Below are 19,859 nucleotides of genomic sequence, written 5' to 3' on the forward strand. Positions count from 1 at the left end.
CTTGGGGGCCCCAGCCCAAGGGCCCAGGGGACCACCGAAGAGCAAGGGCGAGAAATAGGGCCGGGAGGGCAGGGAGGGTCCCCCACGACACCACCCTTGGGGCCAGTTCCGTTCCATGCGCACGTTATGTTTTTACAGGCAGGGATGGCTCCCGGGCTCCCGGTGGTAGGAATGGCAACTCCAGGTGATGCATGGAAAGTAATCATTGAAAAACAAAACAACTGAAGAATACGGAAGGTTCTATTTTTTTTTTTAAAGGAGGACTGCATTCTTAACTCTCAACATCATAAAAGATAAAAAGAGTATCAAAACGGTCCAGATTAAAGGAGGCTAAATAGGCACACAACTGAGAGCAATAGCTGATCGGCTGAAGCCCACCCTGGGGGAGGCAGGACATGCCATAAACCGCCACTGGGTCATCTGACAAAATTGGAATATGGACACAAATGAGACAAAGTACTGTGTCAACCGTAAGTTTACTAAAGTTGAAAATACTATGGTGATGGAAGCAAACACCTCTAGTCTTAGGAAACACTGAAATGTCTTGGAGCAACGGGCCGTGATGCATGTGACTTTAAATGGTTCAGGGAAAAAAAGTATTAAGAGAAAAGGAAAGAGAGAGAGTGAGCAAATGGGGCAAAATGTTAGAAATAGGTGATCTGGGTTGATGGCTATTCTTAAAGGTGCGACTTTTCTGTAAATTTGAATTTATTTCTAAGAAACAAGATTTTTAAAAAGTAAAGTAAATATATTTTAATGAGGTCCTCTAAACATGACACATTTTTATCATTATTTTTAGTTATTATAATCACATTTAACATCTGCTTGGTTCCTGGCCATTTACAAAATGTACTTTATTTAACCCTCATGAAGAAAGCCCCATTGTACAGGTAAGGAAACCTAGAATCAGACACTTCTCAGGAGCCCTCACCTAGCCAGCTTTGTATTTTCACTGCCCAGCCCAGTGAATGGAGGGGGGTGGGGGGATGTTGGCACATCATCCTCTGTGGCTTTGCCCCGAATCACACACCGAGAGGTGCACCGGTGGGACTGAGGTGCTGAGCTCAGCGCCTTTTCCCGTCGTTATAGCTCCAAATGCTATAAAACATGCTCAAACCCTTGGATCAACTTTTATCTAATTGCTCTTTGCTGATTTACAAGTCACATGATCTTACAGTATCTCAGGCCGACTTTATGTATGCCATTTATTATCCTGCGGCTAAGGGGAGAGAAGTGAAAAATGCTGATCAAATCTGGAAGGAGGAGACTGCCCTCGAGTCAGCGATGCATCCCTCTTCCCAGCGATGCCACCTGACTGCAGGAGATGGGGTTACTTTATGCAGACATTTTGCTGAAGCGTGAGAATGAAACAGACACTGTCAAGATACCTATACTGCTTGGCTGGTGAGATTCCTCACCCCCAGTGGGAAATGTTGTGTATCGTTATTTTGAGCACTTCAAAAGTCTTTTAAGTTTTCATTTTCAGCATATTTTCCCCTGCTTCGTTTTCAGCATTTACATGAAAATCCTAGCCAGCTAGAGGAATCGCTCTCACCAGTGGAGACCTGTCACCAAAAGCAGAAATAGTTTCTGGGAACTGGTTACTGATCCCCTTCATTTTAATCAGTGTGAAATATTCTTTGACATTTGCTGAATTTGGTTTCTTTTTAAAGTTATACCTGTTAGAAGCAGTAGCAGCGCACAAACGAAGGAAAACGGAAGTTTCGAGGATGAGGATGGAACCCCGGCTGCGCGTGCGGGCAGGAGTAGGGGCGCCCAGTCGGGTGATGGAGGCGCCGTGACCAGACTCCTTTTCGCGACTGGGTCTTGACCCCCTTGTACTGACCTGCCTTGTGTAACGTGCGCAATGAAAGTAATTCTGGATAGTCACGTGCAGAGATGTGTTCCCTCTGGGGGATGCTGGCGGTGTCATCTGGGGAGGGCAGTGGGCCCGCGGACAGACCTGAAAGGGGATCAGACAATGGGCGGTTGGTCGTTAGTCAGCCTCCCACGAGTGTCCTTTGGGGCAAAGGGACATGGCTTACGACTCCTCCATCCCTTCTCGGATCTGTGGTATTGCCCTGGTCATCAGTAAATTAAAAACCAGAGGCAAATTGATATCTTAACACTTAGCCAAAAGAAAACGTCTTAAGCAGTTGTCCTCACACAGATTTCCATTTGCATTATTTATAGCAAGAGAATCTCCTGTGCGGGCTGCCCTCCCTCCATGAATGTCCCGTTTGGTGGCTTAGAACTGCGTGCTGATGTGAGTCACCACCTCGAGGCTTCACTGCAGGAAGGGCATATTGACCCTTCAGTTCTTTATTCGGTATCTGTCCACTGCGCACCTCCTGTGTGTCCTGGATTGAAGATGCAAAGGTGAACAAAGCTGACCCCTGCCTTTATAATTGAGGGAACGGATAGCTGAACAGGTGGCCACCAAAGAATGTCAGGATGGGGGAGCACACGTTTCTATGGGACAATTTTTGATGGGCATGAAACCTCTGTGATAGTCACTTGACCTTCTGACAATCAGAGAAGGTTCTGGAGAAGAAGACAGCTAAGCAGCATGTGGAAGGACACATGAAGGTGAGTGAGAACAGGGGAGCAGAAGGCAAGGAGGGAATTCCAGGTAGAGAGGCCGAACTAATGCCAAGACCAGGAGGAAAGAGGCAGTTAGATTTCCGGGACTTCATGAAGCTGGCGTAGAGGGAGCTGAGGAAAGGCTGAATCACAGAGGCCCCCAAATGCCATCCCCACAAGTCTGGATTTTGGACTGATGGTTTTAAGATGATATTGAAAGGTTTAAATAGAAATGAAATGATTGCATGCACAGGGCATGGACGGCATGTGGCTAGTCTGGGGCTAGGAGGCTGGAGAGCGCAGGCTGAGGAAGCGTGGTGGCTGGGGGCCCCCAGCTCAGAGCGCCAACCTGGGGTGCCTCCTCCAGCTATGTGCTACGTGTCCAAAGTTTGCTGAGAAAGAAGAGATGGGGGTGAAAGAATTGGAATCCATCTGTGCTCTCTGCCTTTAAAGAATTATTAAATCACGTCATCTCCATTTTTAAAGAATCATACAATGAGAGTGGTGTGGTCTAAATAATGTAATTTGATAGAAGTCATGTTACTCGAGATGTTGAAAGTGTGCACTGACCCCTGAGTCCCTAAGAGGTGGATTAAACAAGTTGGAGAGTTTAACAGTTGCCAAATTTCATCAATAATTGCGATGATATCCTTTTACGTTTTCTTGTGAAATCTACATGGAGGATGTGCAAATAAATATCTTCATAGGTTAGAGCTAAAAAATTACTCCTCTATCAGTTCTTAGTTTTGAAATGCAGAAGACTGTATCCTGTTCATTTGGGCACAGCCGGGTCCTCAGATGGGGCCTGCCACATGCTAAGGGCTCCATCAGTGGTAGACAGTCAAGCAGTAAAAACCCACTGATTAGAATTCATTTTCACAGAAATTTCTTTAACACCAAATAAATATTAATTGGAAGTAAGCTAAACTCATATCATATTCCAATTGGATGTATGTAGCTTCAGATGGGCTTCATACAACTTACAAAAAGGCAGTGGGAATTGTGTGGGTGAAACAGTGAGGAATTTGGTCTTTTGTAATTCTGAGCTATTTCAAATAAGAAGGCTGAGTCGTTTTAAAAAATGGATGGGAGGCGCTGCGGTTTAATGGCACCCCACAATTTTCTTTTCAGGGCTGAGAGTACAGAAAAAACATTTTCTGATTTTCTGTAATGTTAGCAAAGATGATTCTAGACCAGGGATTCTGAGAGTCTCGGGATGTAAGAATTAGAACAGCCTTTATAGATATATACACCTACTCCTCATTTGTGTGACTTTAAAACACAAATTATAATATATATATATATATATATATTTATATAATTATAACTTACAATTACATAAACCTTTTAGTTTTAAGAAAAAATCATATTTTATACTTTTGAAGGTAGTATTCCATTTTTCGGGTCACTTTGAGAGATGCCTTTGTAACATGCAACCTTTATTTCTGATTTAAGCGCAGAGCTTGGCATCAAGTGGGGTGCAAATTACATGCCTGCACTCTTACACCAGAGTGTAGTCATGCAGTTATATCGCGCCAACCCAATTCTTTACTAAATGCGTGCTAATACTTTCTTTGGCTTTCTTTTTTCCATGGAGACTCTTTACTAAATATTTAAAGGGGTCACTCCCCACCAGTGACAGCCTTCCACCGGAAACACATGCCTTGGGGTCTCTTATTCCAGGATGAGTGTGCATTTGCTTTGCTCTAGGAGGATGTAATTTTGTTTAGTTTTAAATTTAAGTTTCATTCATCTAAGGAGCTCTTTTCCATTTTTTTTCTGTTGCTCATACTATGCTTCAGTGTGTTTAATGCAAGTTCTATGGAGAGGAAAGGGTGACTTAATGGTTAAAAGAGATCCCGGGATTTGCACTTTCCTGCCTTGTTTTTTCCGCATCCAGTGCGAGGCGGGCATGAGTGGGAAGGGATCACCCCCAAGCTGAGCGCTTAGGGAACCCCTGAGTCCAGAATGTTTTGAATCCATTAGATGAACAAAAACGAAACTAGCATCTATGCCCAGTAAACAAGCTTGTAAACTAAATAAATTAAATTCACAAAAACAAATTGATTTAGAGATGGTATGATTATATTACAGAAAACTGCAAGAAGCTTCCTCAGTGAGGTTTTCTACTGAATGTGAATTTTGATGTTGGCATTTACGGTCCTTGCATTGGCGCCCCAGTGAAGCACCCTGGGTCTGTGAGAGCAGAATGCTTTGCGTTTGGTGGGTTTTTGCAGTTCCATAAAGCCCGTTCTTGAGTCATCTTACCTGCATCTTCTGCACCATGTGTGATATCCCAGCAGAGTAACAGATCATGTTCTGTATACAGTACACAGAACCTGCAACTTCTGCTCCAACACCACTTTCACAAAATTCCATTCCTACAGGGGTGTTTTTTTGTTTACTCAGTGGAGGCAAATGTCCATTGCAAATAACATATATTTGCTCTGGACACCTCCTTGTATTAAAATATTGCTTCATTTTAGTGCAGAGTATTGAGATACATAAACTCCTAAATAATGGACATTTTGTATCACATTTAAAAATAACCTCCCCTTTATCTGAGAATGTTTTAAGTAAATCTATTATATCCATGTATGGCAACTTTGAAATAGATGCCAATCTTCATAGTAAGTTAATGAATACTTGACTGATATTTCATCCTACAATCTGGAGTAATAATGTGACATTACTTCTCTCTATAATGAAAATTATTCTCTCATCAGTTTGTGTCCTGCCCATCAATTTCTTCTGAGGAAACATTATAAGCATGTCTTTGACCCAATAGTTTAAAGATGCATAATGCACAAAGCACAGTGAGTAATATATTTAGGCATATTATCACCACTTTGATTTAATAAGAGGAGCAGAATCTGATTTTGTTCTGTCAAGAACAAAAACAGGGTGGAGACGTGTGAAATCAACAGGATTCAGATGGTGCGTGCCCGATAGCCGGCTGTTACACTGAGGAATGTTTAAGAACTCATTTGAGTCACACTTTCCATGTAGCTGGTGAGGTCTGCCCCTCACCTCTTACTCTGCCCCATCTCCCAGCTCCTGGGTCCCTTCAGGCTGTCCGCTGGCCCGTCCACCACCCTCCCAGGCTCCTGCCTGCCTCCAGCTTTCTATTCATCCAGGCTGCTCTGAGGTGGTGCCCTTTTCCGTACCATCCTCATCTCCATGAACCATGACCCAAGACCAAAACTTTACTGCAACAGAGACTATAGCTGGCTGTTTAAAGAGTAGCAACTCCACCGATTCACACTAATATGTGCAGTAATCTTTAAAGGGGTACTTACATTTCAGAAGAAGTTTTTATACCAAAAATTGAAGCTGTAATGCCAGAACTCCAACTTAGCAAAGACAAGTTTGAGCCAGGAATCTTCCAGGTACTTATTAAGTGTAAGTTTATTCTCATTCTTACTCTATCTAGGTCTTTTAAACAAAAGAAACCATTTACTGGGATAAAAGCTAACAATTTGCTTATAAACTGGTGTCAGGCTTGGCCAAGCTCTGCCTGCATCTGGCAGCCTTATAAATGGTTAGGCTGCCGTGCAGTTCAGAGGAACCTCAGTATTTTAATTTATCACCTTCCTTCCCAATAGGAATGAAGCAGGCGGTCAATGTTGTGTAATTTGTACCAGAGAGACAGGAAAGGCCTTGAGCATGTTGCAGAACTTTTCTCAGATGCAGGTCTCAAAACAAACTCACGTAACTGATGGGCATGACTCCTGGGTAAGAAAAATTGTAATAGCCCCAAATATGTACATAAATGTAAAGCAATCTGGGTTAGAGTTCCATTGTTACTATTGTTTTTAACTGGTCAAAATAATTCTAAAGTTAGTATGGAAACTTCCCATCATAAATAAATTAGTCACGGGGATATAAAGTAAAGCAGAGGGAATCGACAATATATTGTAATATCTTTGTACAGATGGTAACTACCTGCCGTGGTGAGCATTCAGTAATGTATACAGTCATCAAATCACTGTGTTGTACACCTGAAGCCAATATAATAATGTGTATCAACTATATACTTCAAAAAAAGTTAATATGGAAGAAAAAGTGTATAAATGTCATGAAAATTATGAAAGACAATAAGTAGTGAAGGGGGACTTGCCATACCAGATGTTAAATGACTATATGGCTGCTGCCATCAAGATAATACGGATATTGGCTCAGGAACAAACTGGTCAAACAGAACAGAGCACAGAAACCGATGAAGTGTTCTTTCCATGAGAACTCAGTGTACGGTGACGCTGATATTTCCCTGTAGTGAGGAAGGGAAGAATTACCTTTTTCACAGTGTCAATGTAATGGAACATTCACCTGGAAGAAAAAAAAAAGATTTGTAATGCACAGTAAGTACAAGGAGACTATTAGGTTATATTAAGGAGATTATGAATCTAGTGGGTAGGGTAGGGACATCTATGAACAAGACAGAAAAATTTGCAAAGCAATAAAAAAAAATGGATAGACCTAACTCCATAAGACCCTAAAATTTCTGAATGGCAAAAGGTACCATTACAAAGTTGAAGGACAAATGATGGACTGGGACAGAACTGCACATATATGAGAAGATGTTAATTTTCTATATGTACAGTACTTCTGCAAATGGATAAAAAACAAGGAATATCACATATCACAAGATAACAGGTACACAAGGGGACCCAGCAATTCTCCGATGAAGGACACAGCGGCCACTAATACTGGACAAGATTCTGTGCCTCACTGGTAGTCACAGATGCATTTACTAACCAAACAGGTACTTGTTATGTGTCAAGCAGAAATTTTAAGACACAGATCAAATCTACATTGGCAAAAGTGTGGGGAGAACTGACCCTTCTCAGGCACTGTTGGCGAATGTGGGCATTGCGAAAACACTAGAAAGTCACCTGGTAACAGCAAATAAAAGTGTGCATCTTTAAGCTAGAAATGTCACTTGTAGGAATCTTACATAAATAAAAGTGCCAGCTTTAAGGATAAAGCTGAGTGAAACTATGTATTGTTGCATTTAAAAAACCGACACCCCAAATCCTGGAAATGCCCTGAAAAGCCACCAAGAGGACAAGTATGGATAGGTCATTATTTCTTTATACTGTAGAATATTATACAAGTATTTACAGGTCTCTATTAACTGACTTAGCAAAATAACCATGATATACTGCCAAGTGAAAAAAGCAAGGGGCTAAATAATGTGCTTTATGATCGAATTTTTATGAAAGGACTGTGTGTGTGCTAAATACGAGCCTATATAATATGTGGCATGTGTGTGTCAGTGTGAGCGGGCACAGGAAGACACAGGGAAGGGCACACTCCAAAAAGCTGAAAGCAGAGCGGGGCTGGGCTGGGAAGGAGGCCATTCATTGTCTATATCTGCATGTTCCTTGGATTATGGCACAAAGCCCCCATTACTCTTTTGGGTTGGATTATGTTCCCCACCCAAATGTGTTTGTTGAAGTCTGAACCCCCAGAATGTGACATTCTTTGGAAATAGCTGCAGATATAATTAGCTAATCTAAGCTGAGATGATGGTGTCCTTTAAAAAGGGGAAATTTAAGATCCAGAAGCAGCCACGCATAGAGGAAGGCCTATGAAGACCCAGGGAGAAGCCAGCCTGGGCCTGGAGGGGGCCTGGCACCACCCCGCCCCTCACGGCCTCAGGGGTGGGGGGCAGCTGTGGCTCTCCGCCTGACCTCTGACGTTCAGCCTCCACAGCTGTGAGTCACACATTTCTCAAGTTAAGAAATGTTAGGTCACCTGACTTATGGTTTGTAAACAAATACAGTTACTACTGAAATGAAAAGCTTAGAAGGCATGTTGAAATAGGTACAGAATGAAAAGAACCATATTTTGTGCTTATTCATTTGAGAAACATGTATTACCTATAGCGTGGTAGGTATTCTAATTATTTTACTTACTCTCCCAGAAACGTTGGAAAATAAGAATTCATGTCCGCTTTACAGAAGTCCAGTAACTTTTCCGGCATCCCACAGTGAGAAGCTGCAGGGTGGGGGTCTGGCAGCTTCCAGCACCCGTCTGCGGCGTTTCTGGGCTGGGCCCCACTGCTGACTGCGGGATCCCCGCAGTGTCCGTTTGAATCTTCAGTAAGCATCCAGGGAGACGTCAGCTCCCCCTTCCCACGTCTACAATGTCAAGAGGAGGCACAACATAAAAATGCCAGAACGACGTCGCCCGTGACATGTGACACCACAGCGGGGCGGTGTGGGGACCTCCTTGTGTCGCGCTGTGTTGGAGGGAAGGACGGTGATAGCCTTTTCTTGGCTGTTCTCAACATTTCATGTTAATGTTCATTTTTATCTTGCCAGTTGTCTAAGCTAGAGAGTTAAAAAATGGGAAGGTGGAAGAAAGGAATATTTCAGAAGTCATATGACTTAATCCTAGAGAGGTGGTGTGGCTTAATGATATATTTCAGGGTTTTATTGAGAAGTCAAATAGAAAAACCCACGACCTTGTGACACAGAAGTGACACTTCCCACATCTCTTAGCGAAGGGCAGGAGGTTTCTTTGTTGCTCTGACTCTTGAAAAGGGCCTGTGGATTACCTCGTCCATTAACTGGAGTGGTAACTGTGCATGTTGGTACTTACTATTTCATGCTATCACGTGTGGATAAACTTTATCCACCCTCAACATCGGCTTTTGGTCACTTTCTGTCGCACTCAACACTGCACCCTCTTTGAGCCACTAACCCATTTTTACCTACAGAAAACCTAATGCATTCTTGACAGTCTCTCGTATGGTTTACGCATCAGAGTCTCTCACTAAACTGTGAATTCCTTAGGCTTTGAGACCACTCAGTCTCTATACTCATTCGCATCTCAAAACCTGGCATGTACCAAGGGACCAAGAGGCACTGGGTGGGTCAGGAAGGCAGCAGAAAGCACTGCCACCCCCTGGACCCGAGACACCCCATGGCTCACCCCGCCCACGCAGACTACACCTCCAGCCGGCGGCAGCGGCCAGCCAGCCAGCCCCTCTCCCAGACCCACTCTCGCCCCCATCCTTCCTCTCTCCTGGCAGAAAGCGGCTACTGGTCGTACCGGTACCATGACAGCACCGAATAGCCAACACGTGCACAGCCTTTTGCGTTCTAAGTACTGTATGCATACTGATTAACTGAATCCTTACAACAGATTTCCCAGACAGGTACTATTATTAGCTCCGTTTAATAGAGGATGAAACTAAGGTGCAAACAGATTAATCTCCCCAAGGTCACACAGCTCGCCCACAGTCCAGCCACAGTCCAGCCCAGGCGCTCTGGCTGCAGAGTGTGCTGTGAACCGTCGTGTCTTTGGGGAAATCACACCTCTGATTGATTGGGTGGCGGATAAAGGGAATTAATACAACATTATGCATGTATGTTCATGTATCATTTATTTAACTGTTTAAAATTGAAACATATAAATGCCTCATTCAGTCATCGAACCTCAGCGGAGACCCGAACCTTTCCTCTAAATCTGTCCATTGACACTTCTACAGCTCATCACCTCTGTTCTTTCTGCATTCTGCAGTTTTTAGTTTTGACTTCATTGAAGAGTAAGGGAACTTAAGTGCACTCGCAAAGTGATCTGAGTACAAAACCGTCCAGTGTATTTACGATGTTCTCCCAGTTACTTGGAGGTGTTTTACTTAATGAGACACATTTTCCATTTTCTATAGTGATTAATTTATGGAGCCTTTAGAAAGCATTCTTTTGTACAGACTGACGATCCCTTCCTTTTTACGCTCTCGTAGAATTGGTTTACATAATATTTCATTCAGATGAGTAATAAAAATAATATGTGCAACTGGCATAAACATGGAGGGTCAACGCCTCTGGCTTTTGATAAGCACAAAAATCATCAGGTGAGGGGGAGTCTGGGCCACTCGAGGGTGGTTAATCCAACTGACAGCCCACAGCCCGGCTATCAGGCGGTGCATTCACCAGCGGGGTGGGGGTGCTGGGTGATCTGGTAGCAAGCGGAGGTGATCAAGCACGTGCTGATGCAGCCTGTGTCCTCAGAGGCCTCACTCACCTGTCCCCCCCCACTGCACACTTTCTCTGGCTGTGTCCCCACCTAACACATATATGAATATATTATTAATTAAACTAAGACACATATTAATGCTTCTTTTGTGACTCTACAGTATGCTGTTTATTATATACTTACAATTTTTAAATGTAGCTTTTAAACAATTTTTTATTGTGATAAAATCCACACAGCATAAATCTACCATTTTAACCACTTTTAAGTGTACGCTGCTGTGGCATGAAGTGCATTCATAACGTGCAACCATCCCCAGCATCCATCTCCAAAGGTATTTTCAGCCTGCAAAACGGAAGCCCTGTACTCGTTGCATAATAACGCATTTTCCCTTACCCTCAGCCTTGAGCAACCACCATTCTTATTGCTGTTTCTGTGATTTTAACCATTCTCGGGACCTCAAAAAAGTGAAATCATACAGTATCAGCTTTTTTGTGTCTGGCCTGTTTCACTTAGTGTGATATATTCAAGGTTCATTTCAGGTTGCTCCATGTTTAGCTATTGTACTCTGTGCTCTGAACACAGATGTACAACTGTTCCTTCAAGAGCCTGTTCACAATTCTTTTAGGTATGAAATACAGTAGTTTTTTTTTTTTAAGGTAGCTTTTCCCCACTAGAATGTGAACTAAATTGTACATCCTTAGTGGATAGCACATTTAATTAAATAAAGGCTTGTCAAATAAAACATACTCCAGAGACAACCAGAGGTTTTTAGCAGGGAAAGGCACAGAAGGTAGGGCAACTGACTCTGTGGTTTGTGCCCCGAGAGCTACACAGACATGAAAAAAAGTTGCTTTGCAAACTTTATGTAATTCTTGTCCTAAAATAATGTGATTCTGCCACTAAGATTTCCTTTCACCCTTTCTTCCTTTTCCCAGGTAGCTGCATATAGAATTGTACAACATGTTTTCTCCCTTAAACTATGAAGTCTACTTCATTTTCTAACTGTAGATTCCTATTTTTAAATTCCAGGGGGCAGAATTCTCCTCGGAAACCCTGAATCACTATTAATTAGTGATGTCTATTTATAAAGGAGTCTAAGTCTTTAGAGTAAAACATGAAACCTCTTATTTTGACTTACGTTTGATGCAGACACTTCAGATAGCTACTAAATGTTCACATCAGCCGATCATTACTGCCACTAAAAGATTTGATCTCCAACAGCTTGAAAGGTTGTATGAGACTTCTGTAGGAAAGGCATACATTTTAAAGCTAAGAAAGAAGTAAAAAGAGAAATGCTTTGAAGCCATTGGCATAGGCATGCCCCAAACAATTTAGTAAATCAATAGAGAAAAGGAACCAACCTTTGATGAGGTCCGTCCCTCAGGACCATCTCAGCCAAACTGCTGACCTCCTGAAGTCTGTGTTGTTAGTGGAGTGTTATTAATAAACCCTTTAGTGGAATAAGTCCTACATTTTTTCACCTGCACTGCTCCAATAAGGAAATTATATATTTTTGGTTTCAGTCATGATAGAATAACTATTTTTTTAAATGTTCTCCTTTATGTACTTTTTTTACTAGTATACTGTACAAGTTTGAGAGAAAGCAGCCAAGGGACTGGGAAAGGAAGGGATTGGGAAAAAGTCAGGGAAGGCAGGAGGTTCACACCGAAGAGGACTCTCCACCAGGAAAGCCACTTTTCTGCACTTAGATTGTAGTTGTCCGGCTGACTGGTTTCCATGCTAGTCTCACTGGGCTAGGAAATACCCTTATTTTCATAATTTTACATCGTATTACTGAGTCAATGCTATCATGTCAGCGCACTTGGGAGGGGACTGTTCTGATCTCGGTGTGCCTTGAGGATCCCACTCATGGAGACAAGCTGAGGCGAACGGCACAGGGTGAGGAAGCCCTTCAGAGGCGGCTTGGAGCTCCCAGCGCAGAGAACCGAAGAGGACTGTGCGCAGACGTCTTGCCCTCCCCGCTCCCAAACTAAGCCCCTGTCAGGAGATTCCTTTAGTGTTCATGGTGGGCACACAGATCTGGAGAATGGTAGTGTTTTGTGCTGTCTGTCAGAACTGCCCACGGGCGACAGTGAATCAGTGACTTTCCCACACTCCTGGTGTTCCCTTCTTCCTGGCTGACGCCCCCATTCCTGCCGTGAACATGCCCCACTGCCCGGCATGGCCTACGGAGGAAGGAGGGCAGACTCACCCCAGAGCTTACATCCCAGCTGGCCGGGAGAGAGCGGAAACTCAATTCATGGCATACAGCAGGCAGGAAAAAGCACTCTGAGGAAAACTGAATCTGGAAGAGAGACCAGAGAATCGTCAGGGCACATGCGTGTCTCTGTGGGCATGTGTGTGCATGCATGTGTATATGTGCACATGTGTGCGTGTTGGGAGTATCTAAGGTGACATCTGAACCAAAGCCTCAGTGAATTAAAGGACTGAGCTCTGTAGCACCAGCCTGAGATGTGGCAGGAGGGAGGCCGCCCTGGGCTCTGCTCAGTAGAGGGACCCCCATGTCCCAAACACACAAAATAACTGTATCAAAGAACACATGGACGCCTCTGTTCAGGGTCAGGACTCAGGGCTGGCAAAGCAGTGGTGACCCTGGACATCTCTTCTCGTGAATAAAACTCTTGTTAAAACTCTCCAGTGCTGTGACCAGAAACCTGAAGGCCACGGTGTCCTACTGCCGTCGGGGGCAGGGGTTGTTTGTGGTGCTGTTCGTGGTGGAGAGGAAGTGGGTGATGGAGGTGCAAAGATCAACGAAACACTGAACTGCCGACCTCTTCCTCTCAGAGAAGGGCAGAATCTTGCAAAATGGAAAGTAATTTCCTTTCCATGCTGAGAGTCCATTTACTTCCTTCTCCTCACGTTTGATTTGTGGTTCTGGGGATACATATGAACTCAATGTTTTACACTGACAATCAGGTGGACACTGAACTCTACAACTGCGGATCGTTTTATGTGTATAAAATATTTAGTACAATTTAAGTGCATTTTCCAAAAAGAAATAAAATTTCATCTTTATTAAATAATGTTATTAAAATTCTGATGGTTATTAGTTTATATTTTGCCATTTATATGAATTCTGAAATTTTTACAGTAGCTTCTTTGAAAACTAGAAAAATAATTTTAAGTTTTTTACATTTAACTTTTTCATGAAAATACGTTCAAATTTTTTGCATTTTAAGTACAATCCCATTTTGTTTTTCAATCCTGGATGTAGACAGGGATGAGGAGATGGAGTCCTTCAATACTTAAACACTGGGAAAAGGAGGACAGGTCTCAGCTGACATGGAACCCTCTGCTGGAAGCCCCCCCTTGACCCTTCAAGCTAAGTTTTGCTCCTACTATTTGATCCCAAAGCACCCTGTATTATTTACATGCATCAATAACTTTTATGACACTGTATTGCAATCTCTTGTTTCTCATTCCCCTCCAACTGTGAGCTTCTCTAAGCTTGTCTCTCACAAGGAGAGATGCTTTGTCTTGTATACCATTGTATCCTTAGCAAAATTGTATGTATATGGCACCTATAAATATTTTAAAATATTTAATTATTTATTGAATAAGTGAATTGTTTAGTATTTGTAAGAAAATTTGGGTGTAGTTGTTGTTTTGAGATTTGAAATTTGTAAGAAAATTTTGAGGTATTTAGTAATTTTTATAATTAAATACATCAAAAATTGTTCCTTTTAAAAAAAACCCTGAGGCTATTTTCTAATAATGTATCAGTAACTTTCCCAATTGAAACATCTCCTTTTTATCTTTAGATAAGTAAATAAAAACAAATAAATATATATCTATACATGCACAAAATTTATCTTCTCAGGTATCCATGTTCATGGATAGGAAGACTCAATGTTATCAAAATGTCAGTTCTTCCCAACTTGATCTAGAGATTCAGTGTGATCCTTCACAAGAATTAACTCAGAGTGGATCATAGAGTTAAATGCAAAGTGCAAAACTATAGAATTCTTAGAAGATAACCCAGAAGAAAGTCTAGATTGCCTTGTACAAGACAATGGCTTTTTAGATACAATGCCAAATGTATGATCCATGAAAGAAATAAATGATAAGCTGCACTTTATTAAAATTAAAAATTTCTGCTCTGTAAAAGACAGTTAAGAGAATGAGAAGTCAAGCCACAGACTGGGTGAAAATGTTTATAAAAGACATCAGATAAAGGATCACAATCCAAAATATGCAAAGAACTCTTAAAACTCAATAATAAGAAAAGAAACAACCCAATTTAAAAATTGGCAGAATATCTGGACAGCTCACCAAAGAAGACACAAAGGGGGCAATTAAACATATGAAAAGATAGTCAACATCATAATGTCATTAGAGAAATGCAAATGAAGATAATAATGAAGTATCATTACACACCTATTCGATGACACTAAATGCTGGTGAGAATGTGGAGCGACAGGAATGCTCATTCACTGCTGGTGGGAACGCAGAATAATAGAGCCAAAACAGGTGGAACACAGACGGTTTTAAGGGTAGTGAAACTGAGTGGGTATATGTCATTACACACTTGTTAAAAGCCACAGAATGTACACCACCGAGATGATCCTAACGTAAACTATCGACTTTGAGTGATGATGACGTGTCAATGTAGGTTTGTGGGTTGTAGCAAGTGTACAACCTGGTGTGCGGGATGTTGATAGTGGGGTAGGCTGTTTGGTGGGAGGTGAAGAACAGGATATATGGGAACTCTCTGAACTTCCTGCTCAGTTTTGCTGTGAATCAAAACCACTCTAAAATACAAAGCCTATTTTTTTAAAAATCATCATTTTGGGTATGACTGTTCTTCACTTCCTAACTTCAGTGTCTCAAAAACACAGATGTATATGTATACGTATGGCAGAAGGTAAATCTGAGCTGTTTGATGCCTTCCTAGCCAGAGTACAAGTATTTCTTTTCTAATGTCTGTGTTGGTCTCATTTCTAAAATTCTATCAGAAGAAATGAATTGCACACTTTATTTTTAGTGTCAAAACCACACTTTGTAGGTTTACCCCAGAAAGTATAAATATAAATTCCTTTAAGAACTGTTGATTTTAGGAAGTTATTTAGGAACAGTTCACTAATAGGCACAGCTCGGCCTCAGGCCCAGTTTTGGAAAGGCCATCCTCAGCGCCCCTCCCCTGTGTCAGGCGGGGCCTTCCCCCCACCATGCCCAGGGCCTGGGGCCTCCTGTTCCCCAGAACGCCTTCCACATCCTACTTTTCTCAAGTTTCTACTTTCATTCGGTTCAGACATTCTGCTCTGGACTATGTCCCACACTTGGTTAACACATACTAGAGAGAATGGATATTACTGGGCAAATACATTGTGTACATGTTAATGGGCCTTCTGTAAATGATGTTTTAATGCACAGTAATGGCTCCAGTGATAGAAATCCTAGGGACCCTGGCAGGCTGGAGGAAGCAATGTACTTGGGTAGGTCAGAATTCTGACGTTCCTGTACCACACACAGTCAGCTGGCTCCTAGTGCCCCTTCTTCATGGTTAACCCCATAACCAGGTAAGTGCTCTTGGCTTTTGCGTTATTAAAAAAATTGATTAGTTTCCATTTTTAAATTTCTCTGTATTTCCTTTAAAAATAGCAACAAGTTAACATAAAATGGCTATGTCATTCTCTCCATCCCTATTAATCAGAGAGAACAAAAAGAAATGATGGTATACACAACACATAGAAAGCTCGTACCATTTGACAGCAAAAAAACAAATAACCCAATTAAAAAATAGGAGAGAATCTGAATAGACATTTCTCCAAAGAAGATATACAAAAGGCCAACAGGTATGTGAAAAGATACTCATTAGGGAAATGCAAATTAAAATCACAGCGAGATGTCACCTCATGCCTGTTTTAATGGCCATTGTCAAAAAGATGAGAGATAACAAATGCTGGGGTGAATGTGGAGAAAAGGGAACCTTATGTACTGTTGGTGGGATTGTAAGTTGGTGTAGTCACTATGGAAAACTGGTAGGGAGGTTCCTCAAAAAGTTATAAAAACTACCATATAATCCAGCAATTCTACTTCTGGGAATATATGCAAAGGTAATGAAAACACTAACAAAAAGATAGCTGCACCCCCATGTTCACAGCAGCATCATTTATAATAGCCAAGACATGGGAGCAGTCTAACTAGTCTGGACAGGTGAATGGATAAGAAGTTGAGGTATAGTACACAATGGAATATTATTCAGCCACAAAAAATGAGGAGATCCTACATTTGCAACAACATGGAAGGAACTTGAGGCACTACGCTCAGTGAAATAGGTCAAGGTGAGAAAGGCAAATACTGCATGATCCCACATATATGTGGAACCTAAAACACAAACTAAAAAAACTCATAGGAAAAGAGATCAGACTTGTAGTTCCCGCAGGTTGGGGTGGAGGAAGGCAAATTGGAGGAAGATGGTCAAAAAGTTACAAGAGAAATATGTCCTAGGGCTGTAATGGACATCACTGTGACTACAGCTTGCACTGCAGTGTGAATATAGGAAAATTGTCAAGAGAGTAAATCCTGAGAGTTCTCATCACAAAGAAAAAAAACTGCTTTCTCTTTTTATTTTATACGTATGAGGTGATGGGCACTGAATTTATAGTGGTAACCATTTCACAGTATGTGTAAGTCAAACTGTTGTGCTGTACACCTTGAACGTATACAGTGATGTATGCCAACTGTTTCTCAATAAAACTGGAAAATAAATAAGAAATAAATTTAAAAGAAAAGAGAGAGAGAAATGGCAGCAGTTAAACACAGACTTAAGGAGTCCACAAGCATTTTTTGGTTTGTAAATGAACTTGTTCTAGGAACTTACACATGGAAACTAGTTTTCTGAAACCTGTGAGGTTTTTCATCTGTTTGATCTGGTCTAATTTTACAAATACTGAAGTGATATTCACATAGCTTCTGAAAACCAGTGGCTGGGAAGACTCCTAGAAATTAAATCAGTAGTGGAAAGTGGAACAGAGAGCCAGCCATTAACAACCTGCTGGAAGTTAGTGACAGTATATGTCAGCTAACTAATTTGACAATATACTGCCTGAATTTCCTAAATAAATGCACTTTTCCACTTTTGTGATAATCAAGTCATGGAAAGCAGAAATTAAGACATGGTCCTTGTCTTCAAAGAATTCATAACCTACTTGAGTCAATTCCAAAGAAAACTTTTAACTTGGCAGAAAATAAGAATGAGGAAGATAAACAGGCACACAGATGTCTACCGGCTCGCGCCCTCAGGCCATTAGGATGGTCCCTGGTCTCAGAAGTGACGCTCTCAAGGCTGACTCATGAACAAAACCACGGGGCGCAGGGCTCAGACTCCGAGCCTGGGGCTTCTGCTGCACCGTCTCAAGGTCACAGTAATAACAGACTAGCTGACTGTGACGGACTAACAACCACAGGGGTTTGTGGGTCTGGGGAAGAGCCCTGTATTTATCCTGGAGGTTCTGCTTCGTGACCTCATCCTCAGTGTGGTTATTCTTTACTCATCTCAAAGCAAGGAACATCTGTCTTATCCTAAAAAACCAGACCACTAGAGGAGAAAAATCTTTCTGCTTCACTTAGAGAAAATGTGCATTTAAGCAAATGAAATGTACAATCATCATGAGGCGTACACTGCATTCCTGTCACGTGAGCATGAGCTACTGGGAGAACCTGGTCACTTCTACGGGCAAGGGACTTTCAACACCTACACATACTTCCAGGAGGTGCCACAGCTGCCTGGCTTTGCATTCTGATTTATTATTTGCTGTTGGAATGCAAATTCATCTATTGATGCTTAAAGATGTGCCACAGGATTATTTCATACCCAGCAGATTCTCGAAGACCTGCGATGATGACATTGATGGAGTGCCACGACTCTGTGATAACCTTTATATATTATTTAAGTGTAACAAATACTTCATTCATCGCCTGCCCTAAACTTTGCATTTGGTGACATTCTTGCTGCTGTGTTAATATCGGGTCTATTAAGCTGGACCTCATGGTCCATTACCCTTTCTTTAGATTTGACCCCATGAAGTTTAGGGGTCTTGGGCACAGTGTGAAAGAGCAAAGGGTCTCACTCTCACCCAAGGAGCTCATTAGGACTTTATAGAAACACAATAAATACTCACACAGTGCTAACATTCGCACTGGGGGACGCTCACCAGACACACAGCCTGGTGTCAGGAGGTGTCCATTGTCCCCTTTGTCCACGCCTGCACACTGACGGGGGGGCTGCTCCCTAGAGAGAGCGCTCATTTGTAATCTGGCATCTTTTTCTTTGTTGGAGAGATTCACTTACTGTTATCCTATCTCTGTGGGACCTTGTTTCTACTTTTCTGTGTCTTGGTGCATTTCTTAATGCTTCCAATTAAAATCTGGACTGCACAATTTAAACCCACTTTCACAATTCATGAAAGAATTCCAATGGGAAGCGCTGACAGCCAAATCTGGGCTGGAGGCCTTTACTCTCGCATGAACTGCGTTGCAGATTCATTAATCCCATTTGCCTCATTAAATCCGTTTGGGATTGCAGGTAAATATTTCTAGATTTCTCTAGGGGAGAGAGCTACTTCAGCTTTAATTTTATTAAGTCTTATGTGCAGTAATTCACTGACATACTTCCTAATATTTTAAAATTTTATAGTAAAGAGTTACGTCATTGCACAGACCAACATTTGATTCTATCATATTATTATATCCAACCACTGCCGTAAGGTTTCCTCTAAAATCCATTTAGTCTGAAAGCCTCATGAGATGCTTTTGTCTAGGGGCTGCTGGGTGGCGTGAAACGGGATTTCTCTCCAGAAGCAGTAGCAGCTGATTACTGCGAGGCGCTTTCTTCCAGGGCTGGTGTCTACGACACACGGTAGGAGGCTCCAGCTTTCCCACTCAAATTAATCACATTTTCTTGGGCAGAATGCCTCTGCCACCCCCCCACCCCCAACAAAGACTTTTTTCCTCTCTATACTCTGCAAATTACTTAATGAAAACACTGGATTATACAAAACAAAAGGGTTTTTCTGCTTATGTCAATCAAGCATTGATGGCTTTGTTTTTGTTTCTGAAACAAGAAAACGAAGGGACAGTTTTGTTTTACAAAGTCTGGATGAATCACCTCACTGCATAGCTTTCCAAGGAAACTTCACTGGAGGCTTGGGAAAAATATTGGTGACTCAACAACGTGCAATTCAAGACCACGTGATAAGACTCAACTATAAGCCAAATGAATCATCTTTACCAACCAGCTACTTTTTAAAGGGAAAAGTGACTTG

General features: G+C 41.9%; 1 long non-coding RNA gene across 1 annotated transcript in view; it reads right to left on the bottom strand.

The window, feature by feature from the left end:
- Positions 1–12,545, bottom strand: part of LOC108389329 (uncharacterized) — a 39,744-nt gene extending 27,199 nt beyond the window's left edge. The window contains exons 1-5 of the long non-coding RNA XR_012125533.1: positions 11,934–12,545; positions 11,711–11,841; positions 8,505–8,921; positions 6,879–6,912; positions 1,847–1,963 (exon numbers count right to left, since the gene is read on the bottom strand). This is a non-coding gene — a long non-coding RNA (uncharacterized lncRNA). The remainder of the gene's footprint in view (positions 1–1,846; positions 1,964–6,878; positions 6,913–8,504; positions 8,922–11,710; positions 11,842–11,933) is intronic.
- Positions 12,546–19,859: the final 7,314 nt, after the last annotated feature.

This window comes from Manis javanica, chromosome 15, assembly GCF_040802235.1.
Source record: "Manis javanica isolate MJ-LG chromosome 15, MJ_LKY, whole genome shotgun sequence".
Taxonomy (NCBI): Eukaryota; Metazoa; Chordata; class Mammalia; order Pholidota; family Manidae; genus Manis; species Manis javanica.